We start from the raw sequence: 12,069 nt of genomic DNA, 5'->3' as shown, positions 1-12,069 counted from the left end.
TTAAAGATCATATTGTTCCTGGGAGGGAACCTCTGTAAGGTTTGGTAGATATCACTGATGAGTTATAGAGGTGTTTGATACCAGGCCTCAGCTCTTACGTTGACTGCAGAGTTACAAAGTTAAATGTTTTGACCAGCGGTTAATCTGTTTTAAATTGGAAGTGCGACAGGTATTTATGCTACAATCCTCCAGGAAATAGATGGAAGCTGGGATCAAGAATATGGGGTTTAGGGGAGGTGGAAAGGGGTAGTCTATTCACATACCAATTCCCCTCAGTCTCACTCCCTAGTTCCACACCAGATTTTACCTTGTTCCCCCTAGGGCTCTGGGGGCCCTCCTGCAGTGTGCAGGGAGGGCTGTGGTGTCAAATGGAAGGGAATGTTTTTAGGGGTGTGGCAAACAGGAGTTGGTGTTGAGGAGGAAGGCTGTAAGTGGAAGAGGGTGGGCCATGCAGGGCTGTGGGAGTTAGGGGGAGGTGGGAGTTGGTCTGGAGTAGAGCTAAGAGGATGTGTAGGATTGTAGCATGTAATTAGATTAGATTAGATTAGATTACATTACATTACATTACAGTGTGGAAACAGGCCCTTCGGCCCAACAAGTCCACACCGACCCGCCGAAGCGCAACCCACCCATACCCCTACATTTACCCCTTACCTAACACTACGGGCAATTTAGTATGGCCAATTCACCTGACCCTGCACATCTTTGGACTGTGGGAGGAAACCGGAGCACCCGGAGGAAACACACGCAGACACGGGGAGAACATGCAAACTCCACACAGTCAGTCGCTTGAGTCGGGAATTGAACCCGGGTCTCTGGCGCTGCGAGGCAGCAGTGCTAACCACACGGGGCGGCACGGTGTAATGGGGCATAGCAGTGAGTGTTGATAGAATGGGGCTCAGTTAATATAGTGGAATAGTGATGATCAAGAGTAGACCAACGGGGCCATAATTGGCTGCGTTGGATTTGTCTTGCTTTTTATGTACAGGACATACCTGGGTAATTTTCCACATTGCTGGCTAACATTGTAACTGTGCAACAGTTCGGCTCAGGGAAGGGCAAGTTCTGGAGCACAATTCTTCAGTACTTTTGCCAGGAGGTTGTCAGGGGTCACAGCCTTTGCAGTATCCAGTGCCTCCATCTGCTTCTTGATATCACATGGAGTGAATTGAATCGGCTGGAGACTGCTGTCTGTGACGCTGGGGACCACTGGAGGAGGCTGAGATGGATCATTCACTCAGCACTTCAGGCTGAAGATTGCTGTGAAAGCTTCAGTGTTATGTTTATACTGATGCGCTGGGCTCCTCCATCAGTGAGGACGGAGACGTTTGTGGAGCCTCCTCCTCCAGTGAGTTGTTTAATTGTCCACCGCCATTCACAGCTGGATGTGGCAGCACTGCAGAGCTTCGATCTCATCCATTGGTTGTGATGGGTGGTACATGGTAATCAGCAGGAGGTTTCCTTGCCCATGTTTGACCTGCCACTATTAGGCTTTATGTGGTTATTGAAGTCAATGTTGATTTGCATTACTCTCCCGACTGTGTACCACTGTGTACCACTGTGTACCACTGTGCCACCACCTCTGCTGGGTCTGTCCTGCTGGTGGGTCAGGACACACCCAGGGATGGTGATGGTGATGTTTGGCACATTGCCTGGAAGGTATGGTTCCATGAGTATAATTACATTAGACTGTTGCTTGACTAGTCTGTGAGGTAACTCTCTCAATGCATGCACACACTCTGGACATTAGGTAGGAGGGCTTTGGGGGATTGACTGGGCATGGTTTGCTGTTGTTATTTCTGATGCAGAAGTCAGTGCCAGCTTTGTCCAGTTTCAATCCTTTATTTGGACTTTGTAGTGATAATGTGTGGCCTAGTGACTTTTGAGATCGTTTAAAACATCCACATTCATCACATGGCTGTGGGTGTGGAGTCACATGTAGGCCTGACTCAGTAAGAATGGCAGGTTTCACATCCCTAAAGAACATTCATGAACCAGATGAGCTTTCGTGACAATCAATTGTGGTTACACGGCCACTGTGCTTTTAGTTACAGATTTTGTACAGCAGCATGTACTATCTACAGGATGTACTGCAGCATCATGCAAAACTCCTCTGGCAGCATCTTCCAAACGTGTGACATTAAACACCAGAAAGGGATAAGGCAGCAGATCCATGGAAACATCACTCTTGCAATTTCCCCTCCGAGCCACTTACCATCCTGACTTGGAAATATATCACCGTTCCTTCAGTGTCACTGGGTCAAAAGCCAGGAATTCACAGCATTGTAGGTCTAACCAACAGCACATGGACTAGAGCAGTTCAAGAAGACAGCTCAATACAAAGCATTACAACTGTAATTGAGGACAGGCACCAAATATGGTCTTTGTCAATAATGTTTCTCTCTTAAGAAGGAATTTTTTTTTTAAAAAGAAGAAGTAAACTTTGGATCAGTGGACCTGTCTGATTACCCCTGTTTGCTCACACTAACTGCTGCTGTGCCTGAGTTCACTAACATAGAACAGAGTAGGGACGGATGCTGAACCCTGCTGTTTTGGATGGTTTAATTTTACATGTTCAGGTTATGAATAAACCTTTGTTACTTGGAATTTCTTCGACAGGCTAATGGCTATCCAGGTGCTGCCATCAGTAATTCGAGGGGGACCCGTGCTGAGTTCCTGTAAATAGCAACAGCGGAGACTGCAGCTGCTGAGAAGGTTCAAGCTTTTCAACAGCTTTTTATCAACAATCCAGAAATGAAGGAATCGTTGAAACTGCACAGGAGGTCATTCAGACCGTCAGGTCTATGAGTCTCTTTGGCAGAGCTTTCCAATTCATTTCATTCACCGCCTGTTTTCCAGAGCCCTGCATGTTCTTTCCTCATCAACTATTTATCCAATTTCCTGTTGTTATTATTTAATCTGTTTCTTAAACCCTCTCCGACCATGCATTCCAGATCACAACAACTTGTTGTGTTGAGACTAAATCTCCCTCCCTTTTTTTTGCTGATTCTTTTTTATTTGTGACTTTTGGTTATTAGTCCCTCTATCAGAGTTTCCTGTTTATTCAATACAATTCACCACATGAATCTCAATGAGTCACTCAGCGCCAATTACAAAGCCTTTCCTCCTCCTAACAACTTTTTGCTCAGGTCAGTAACAGAAGTTGTCTGCCCTTGGAGGGATAGAAGATTACAGCATTCAGCATTGACATACTGTCCCAGCTCAATCAACCACTTTAATAATGAGGCCAGAGTAAGCTGTAGTCTCCTTGTAGTTTCCTATCTAAAGACTGGTGTTTGCCTGCATACAAATGACAGCTTGCAGGAGCATCTATTATGTTTTCACTCAAAAACAGTGCATCATCGTAACTGCCCTGGCTCCCCTTAAGAAACCCGTTTTGCTGCTTCCCCCAGAACTAACATTAGATTCAACTTGAGCCTGTGAAACAAACGGGTGTCTCCATATGAAATGGAGAGCCTGCTAAAAGTGAAATGAGTAAATAGATTGGGAACTGAATTTTGAAGGGTACAGGCGATGTAGGAAGCTACGAAAGGTGGAGAGGTGGTTCTGTTATCTAATGATGGCATTAGCACAACAGAGAGGGACAATAGACCCAAGTTCAGGAAACATGGATGCAAAAATGATCTGGGTGGAAATGAAAAATGACAAAGGGAAGAAGTCACTTGTGGAAGTGATGTGGCAGTAACCACATGGTAGGTAAAGCATAACGGGAGACCTTGTCAAAAAGCGGCACGGTGGCACAGTGGTTAGCACTGCTGCCTCACAGCACTAGGGTCCCAGGTTCAATTCCAGCCTCAGGCGACTGTCTGTGTGGAGTTTGCACATTCTCCCCGTGTCTGCGTGGGTCTTCTCTGGGTGCTCCGGTTTCCTCCCACAGTCCAAAGATGTACAGGTCAGGTGAATTGGCCATGCTAAATTTCCTAGAGTGTTAGGTGCATTAGGCATAGGAGCGGAAGTAAGGCCATTCGGCCCATCGAGTCCACTCCGCCATTCAATCATGACTGATGGGCATTTCAACTCCACTTACCCGCATTCTCCCCGTAGCCCTTAATTCCTTGTGACTTCAAGAATTTATCAATCTCTGCCTTGAAGACATTTAGCGTCCCGGCTTCCACTGCACTCTGCGGCAATGAATTCCACAGGCCCACCACTCTCTGGCTGAATAAATGTCTCTGCATTTCTGTTCTGAATTTACCCTCTCTAATTCTAAGGCTGTGTCCACGGGTCCTAGTCTCCTCGCCTAACGGAAACAATTTCCTAGCGTCCACCCTTTCCAAGCCATATATTATCTTGTAAGTTTCTATTAGATCTCCCCTTAATCTTCTAAACTCCAATGAATACAATCCCAGGATCCTCAGCCGTTCCTTGTATGTTAGACCTACCATTCCAGGGATCATCCGTGTGAATCTCCGCTGGACACGCTCCAGTGCCAGTATGTCCTTCCTGAGGTGTGGGGACCAAAACTGGACACAGTACTCCAAATGGGGCCTAACCAGAGCTTTATAAAGTCTCAGTAACACAAAGGTGCTTTTATATTCCAACCCTCTTGAGATAATGACAACATTGCATTCGCTTTCTTAATCACGGACTCAATCTGCATGTTTACCTTTAGAGAATCCTCAACTAGCACTCCCAGATCCCTCTGTACTTTGGCTTTATGAATTTTCTCACTGTTTAGAAAGTAGTCCAGGCTTGTATTCTTTTTTTCCAAAGTGCAAGACCTCGCATTTGCTCACATTGAATTCCATCAACCTTTTCCTGGACCACTCTTCCAAATTGTCTAGATCCTTCTGCAGCCTCCCCACTTCCTCAGTACTACCTGCCTGTCCATCTAACTTTGTATGATCGACAAACTTCGCTAGAATGCCCCCAGTTCCTTCATCCAGATCATTAATATATAATGTGTACAGCTGCGGCCCCAACACTGAACCCTGCGGGACACCGCTTGTTACCGGCTGCCATTCCGAAAAAGAACCTTTCATCCCAACTCTCTGCCTTCTGTCAGCCAGCCAATCCTCAATCCATACCAGTCGCTCACCTCGAACACCATGAGTCCTCACCTTACTCAGCAGCCTCCCGTGTGGCACCTTATCAAAGGCCTTTTGGAAGTCTAGATAGACCACATCCACTGGGTTTCCCTGGTCTAACCTACTTGTCACCTCTTCAAAGAATTCCAACAGGTTTGTCAGGCACAACCTCCCCTTACTAAATCCATGTTGACTTGTTCTAATCCGACCCTGCTCTTCCAAGAATTTAGAAACCTCATCCTTAATGATGGATTCTAGAATTTTACCAACAACCGAGGTTAGGCTAATTGGCCTATAATTTCCCATCTTTTGTCTTGATCCTTTCTTGAACAAGGGGGTTACAACAGCGATCTTCCAATCATCCAGGATTTTCCCTGACTCCAGTGACCTTTGAAAGATCTCAACCAACGCCTCTGCTATTTCCTCAGCCACCTCCCTCAGAACTCTAGGATGTAGCCCATCGGGGCCAGGAGATTTATCAATTTTAAGACCTTTTAGCTTTTCTAGCACTTTCTCTTTTGTAATGGCAACAATATTCAACTCAGCCCCCTGACTCACTTTAATTGTTGGGATATTACTCATGTCTTCCACTGTGAAGACTGATGCAAAGTACTTATTAAGTTCTCCTGCTATTTCCTTATCTCCCATCACTGATGCTTCCAGCATCAGTTTGAAGTGGCCCAATGTCTACTCTTGCCTGTCGTTTGTTTCTTATGTATTGAAAGAAACTTTTACTATCATTTCTAATATTACTGGCTAGCCTACCTTCATATTTGATCCTCTCCTTCCTTTTTTCTCTCTTTGTTATCCTCTGTTTGTTTTTGTAGCCTTCCCAATCTTCTGATTTCCCAGTGTTCTTGGCCACTTTGTCGGATCTCTCTTTTCCTTTGATACATTTCCTGACTTCCTTTGTCAGCCATGGCTGTCTAATCACTCCCCGGATAATCTTTCTCTTCTTGGGGATGAACCTCTGTACAGTGTCCTCAATTTTACCCACAAACTCCTGCCATTTTTGCTCTACTGTCTTCCCTGCTAGACTCTGCTTCCAGTCTATTTTCGTCAGTTCCTCTCTCATGCCCTCATAATTACCTTTATTTAACTGTAACACCATTACATCCGATTTTGCCTTCTCTCTTTCAAACTGCAGACTGAACTCTACCATATTATGATCGCTACTTCCTAAGTGTTCCTTTACTTTAAGATTTTTTATAAAGTCTGGTTCATTACATAGCACTAAGTCCAGAATATCCTGCTCCCTTGTGGGCTCCATGACAAGCTGTTCCAAAAAGCCTTCCTGTAAGTATTCCATGAATTCCCTTTCTTTGGATCCACTGGCAGCATTATTTACCCAGTCCACCTGCATATTGAAGTCTCCCATGATCACCGTGACCTTGCCTTTCTGACATGCCTTCTCTATTTCCCGGTACATGTTGCGCCCCTGGTCCTGACCACTGTTAGGAGGTCTCTACATAACTCCCACTATGGTTTTTTTGCCTTTGTGGTTCCTCAATTCCACCCACACAGACTCCACATCATCCGACGCTATGTCATTCAGTGCCATAGATTTAATTTTGTTCTTAACTAACAAGGCAACCCTGCCCCCCTGCCCACTCCCTGTCTTTTCGATAAGTTGAAAACCCTTGGATGTTTAACTGCCAGTCCTGACCCCCCTGCAACCATGTCTCTGTGATGCCTACCACATCATAATCATTCACGATGATCTGTGCCGTTAGTTCATCAACTTTGTTACGAATGCTATGAGCATTCAGGTAAAGTGCCTTAATGCTAACTTTCTTATCATTAGAGATATTGGAAGTCATAAGATGTCCTAAGTTATCCTTCCTTTTTGCTGCATTCCCAGTCTGCCTCAAGTATAAATCCGCCTGCATACATGCTATCCTGCTGCTTATCTTTCCATTTAACGCCATACTCCCTGTCGCTTTCACTTTCCCTTCCCCCCAACTCAGAAGGATGGGTTACTCTTTGGAGGGTCGGTGTGGACTGGTTGGGCCGAAGGGCCTGTTTCCATACTGTAGGGAATCTAATCTAATAATCATTAACCTAGATTTTAATCTATACATCATCTCAAAAAGTCAGATGGGCCAAGAGTAGCCTAGATGAGGAGTTCTTGGAATGTTTTTGAGGTAGATGTTTGGAGCAGCACACCTGGAGCATTAAGCTGTACTGGACCTGTTGTCATATAATGAGATAGGATTCATGAATGGTCTCAGTGAAGGAGACCTCTCAGTTGCACTACCATATGAGGAGTTATGTGGGCATGAAAGGAGAGCTGACAAAAATAAATTGCTAATTAGGTTAAAGGATGGGTCATTCAAAGATGCAGTGGGATATTTCCGAATATACAGTTTTGATACATTGGAACAAATAATTAAAATTCCAAGGGACAAATTCACAGTGCGTGGTTAACTTAAAATGTTAAAAATAGTATCAAAGTAAAAGAAAAAGAAACTTATAATTGTGCTAATACAGTTGGCAGATCAGAAAGTTGAACAGAATATATTTAAAAAACTGAAGAATGACCAAAACACTGATAGGGGGAATATTTAATGTACAAGGGAAAGTTAACCAGGAGATTTAAAAAGTAGATAGCAAGACTTCTATAATTATTTAAAGAACAAAAGAGTTAACAAAGGAAGTGTTGGTCCAATAGAATGCCAGGCTAAAGAATTAATAATGGAAAATAAGGAATGTGGTAGATGAATTGCATCAGTAGCTTGCATAAGTCTCCACTGTAGAGGATAGAGATTGCAGCAACGATCAAACAGGAAATGGAAGGGAAGGAGGAACCAAGGACATTTGTAATCACCAGAAAAGTAGCAATGCGTAAGCTATTGGAGCTGTGGCGGAAGGGTTAGGGTTCATGGAAAATGGACCTCACCTTTAAAGAATTGGCTAGTGATACACTTGATGCATTGGTTTTAATGTTCAAAACTCTCTGGTTTCAGGCATGTCCCATTAAATTGGAAGATGGGGTCTACGTCTTGTTATTCAAATGTAAAGCAGACAGTAACAGAAACCACAGGACAAAAAAAAAACTGCAGATGTTGGAAATCCAAAATTAAAACCAAAATTACTGGAGGAACGTTGTAAGTCTGACAGCATCTGTATAGAGAGAGAGCTCAGTTAGCTTACTACAAGCTAATTAGCTTAACATGTGTCACAGCAAAAGAGTTGGAAACTAGTATTAAAGACATTATGGCATTACACATGAATACTGTAATGTAATACTTCAAGGTAATCAAGCTTGGCCAACATAGTTTTGTGAAAGAACAATCAATCTGTTGGCGTTCATTGAGGAGGTAAAAACGCTGTGGATAAAGGGGAATTGATAGATGCACTGTACTTAGATTTCCAGAAGGCATTCATTATGGTGCTACATCAAAGGTTATTGCAGAAAGCGAGAAAACCGTATGAGCATTGATCAAAGATCAGCTGGCTAACAGGAAGCAGAGAGTAGACATAAATGGGCCTTTTTTCTTTTTGGCGGGATGTTATGAGTGGCTCAGTGATCAGTGCTGGGACCTCAATTGTTTGTAATTTAGTTAAATGACTTGGATAAAGGAACCATAGGTATGGTTGCTAAATTTGCTAATACCACAAAGAAAGGTAGGTTGTGAAGAGGACTTAAGAAGGCTAATAAAAGATATAGATAGGTTAAGTGAGTGGGCGAAGATGTGACAAATGAAGTGTAATGTGTGAACTTGTAGAATTGTCCATTGACAGGAAGGAACAAGAGAAGCATATTGTCCAAATAGTGAGAGTTGCAGAGCTCTGAGATACAGAGGGATTGGAGTGTCCTAGTACACAAATCTCAAAGTTAGTATGCAAGTAATCAGGAAAGCTAATCATTTATTATGGGTTGAATTAAATACAGAAGTAGGAAGGTTATGCTTTAGCTACATAGAGCACTGATGAGACCATATTTAGTGTACAATGTTGGTCTTCTTGTTTTTGGAAGGATGTAAGTGAATTTGAGACAGACTAATCTCTGGAAAGATCAGGTGGTCTCATGAGGGGAGTGTAAACAGACTGGGCTTGTATCTTCTGGAGTTCAGAAGAGTCAGAGATAATTTGGTTGAAAGATGTAAGATTTTGAATGGTCTGGACAGCGTGGATATGGGGATGACGTTTCCTCTAGTGAGAGAATCTAGAATCAAGGTCACTTGTTAAAAATTTGGGGGGTGAGGGGGTCACCCATTCGAACAGAGAATAGGAAATGTTTTTTTCTTTTAAAGGGTTGTGAGTCTTTAGAACTCTCTACCTTAAACTTCTGATGCAAGCAAAGTCCTTGGATATTTTTAAGGCAGAGGTTGATAGACTCTTGTTAAACAGTGTGGTGGGAATGTTATCAGGATGGGTGAATGGGATTGTGGGTTGAAGGTTACAATCAGATCAATCATGATCTTACTGAATGACAGAGCAGGCTCGAGGGACCCAATGAATGGCCTACTCTGCTTCTAACTGATCTCTTTGGATGTGATACGGATGTGAACATAGGAAGTAAAGTTAGAAAGTTTGCAGATGACACCAAAATTGGAGGCTTAATGGACTATGAAGAAGGTTACCTCATAGTAAAACGAGATCTTGATTAGATGGGCCAATGGGCCGAGGAGTGACAGATGGAGTCTAGTTTAGATAAATGTGAGGTGCTGGGTTAGGAAAGACAAATCAGAGCAGGACTTATGCACTTAATGGTAAGGTCCTGGGGAGTGTTGTTGAATAAAGAGCCCATGGCTTGCAGGTTCATAGCTCCTTGAAAGTAGAATCACAGGTAGATAGGGTAGTGAAGGTGGTGTTCGGTATGCTTTCCTTTATTGGTCAGAGTATTGAGTACAGGAGTTGGGAGGTCATGTAGTGGCTGTACAGGTCATTGGTAAGGCCACTTTTGGAATACTGTGCACAATTCCGGTTTCCCTGCGATAGGAAGGATATCGTTAATCTTGAAAGGAATCAGAAAAATATTTATAAGGATATTGCCAGGGTTGGAGGATTTGAGCTATAGGAAGAGGCTGAACAGGCTGGGGCTGTTTTCCTTGGAGTGTCGGAGGCTGAGGGATGACCTTATAGAGGTTTATAAAATCGCACGGAACAACAGTCTGGGCCCAGTAAGTAGCCTACTGTGTGCTACCTTATCAGTACCAAAGGGCAATCCAACCAGATTTTAGGTCAAAAGCTAGATTCAATTTCAGAAAGGCTGATTCAGTGGTAAGTCAATTTCCACAATAGCTCAGTGGTGAGCTCACTTGCTTTATTGGTCAGAAAGTTATTTGCACCATTTTTGACACTGAGCCACAAGGTTCAAGTAGCAATTCACAAGATGTGAATCATTAGAGTGTTTCATTGATGTTGGAGTAGTAATGGAGGAACGCCGGACTGTCAGAGGGACAGTGTTGAGGGAGTGCCGCACTGTCAAAGGGTCAGTACTGAGGGAGTGCCGCACTGTCAGAGGGTCAATGCTGAGGGAGTGCCGCACTGTCGGAGGGTCAATGCTGAGGAAGTGCCGCACTGTCGGAGGGTCAATGCTGAGGGAGTGCCGCACTGTCGGAGGGTCAATGCTGAGGAAGTGCCGCACTGTCGGAGGGTCAGTGCTGAGGGAGTGCCACACTGTCGGAGGGTCAATGCTGAGGGAGTGCCACACTGTCGGAGGGTCAATGCTGAGGGAGTGCCGCACTGTCAGAGGGTCAATGCAGAGGGAGTGCCGCATTGTCAGAGGGTCATTGCTGAGGAAGCGCCGCACTGTCGGAGGGTCAGTGCTGAGGGAGCACCGCACTGTCGGAGGGTCAGTGCTGAGGGAGTACCGCACAGTCGGAGGGTCAGTGCTGAGGAAGTGCCGCACTGTCGGAGGGTCAGTGCTGAGGGAGCATCGCACTGTCGGAGGGTCAATGCTGAGGGAGTGCCACACTGTCGGAGGGTCAATGCTGAGGGAGTGCCGCACTGTCAGAGGGTCAATGCAGAGGGAGTGCCGCATTGTCAGAGGGTCATTGCTGAGGAAGTGCCGCACTGTCGGAGGGTCAGTGCTGAGGGAGCACCGCACTGTCGGAGGGTCAGTGCTGAGGGAGCACCGCACTGTCGGAGGGTCAGTGCTGAGGGAGCATCGCACTGTCGGAGGGTCAGTGCTGAGGGAGTGCAGCACTGTTGGAGGGTCAGTGCTGAGGGAGTGCGCATTGTCGGAGGGTCAGTGCTAAGGGAGTGCAGCACTGTCGGAGGGTCAGTACTGAAGGAGTACCGCACTGTCAGAGGGTCATTGCTGAGGAATTGCCACAATGTCAGAGAGTCAGTGCTGAGGGAGTGCAGCACTGTTGGAGGGTCAGTGCTGAGGGAGTGTGCATTGTCGGAGGGTCAGTGCTGAGGGAGTGCCGCACTGTCGGAGGGTCAGTGCTGAGGGAGCATCGCACTGTCGGAGGGTCAGTGCTGAGGGAGTGCAGCACAGTTGGAGGGTCAGTGCTGAGGGAGTGCGCATTGTCGGAGGGTCAGTGCTAAGGGAGTACCGCACTGTCGGAGGGTCAGTGCTAAGGGAGTGCCGTACTGTCGGAGGGTCAGCACTGAAGGAGTACCGCACTGTCAGAGGGTCAGTACTGAAGGAGTGCCGCACAGTCGGAGGGTCAGTACTGAAGGAGTGCCGCACTGTCAGAGGGTCAGTACTGAGGGAGTGCCGCACTGTCAGAGGGTTAGTACTGAGGGAGTGCCGCACTGTCAGAGGGTCAGTACTGAGGGAGTGCCGCACTGTCGGAGGGTCAATGCTGAGGAAGTGCCGCACTGTCGGAGGGTCAGTGCTGAGGGAGTGCCACACTGTCGGAGGGTCAATGCTGAGGGAGTGCCACACTGTCGGAGGGTCAATGCTGAGGGAGTGCCGCACTGTCAGAGGGTCAATGCAGAGGGAGTGCCGCATTGTCAGAGGGTCATTGCTGAGGAAGTGCCGCACTGTCGGAGGGTCAGTGCTGAGGGAGCACCGCACTGTCGGAGGGTCAGTGCTGAGGGAGCACCGCACTGTCGGAGGGTC

The sequence above is a fragment of the Chiloscyllium plagiosum genome, unplaced genomic scaffold, assembly GCF_037043375.1.
Source record: "Chiloscyllium plagiosum isolate Xiang-an unplaced genomic scaffold, Cpla_swu_hap1 HiC_scaffold_26, whole genome shotgun sequence".
Taxonomy (NCBI): Eukaryota; Metazoa; Chordata; class Chondrichthyes; order Orectolobiformes; family Hemiscylliidae; genus Chiloscyllium; species Chiloscyllium plagiosum.
The sequence above is the reverse complement of the archived record's forward strand: the minus strand, read 5'-3'. Positions refer to the sequence as shown.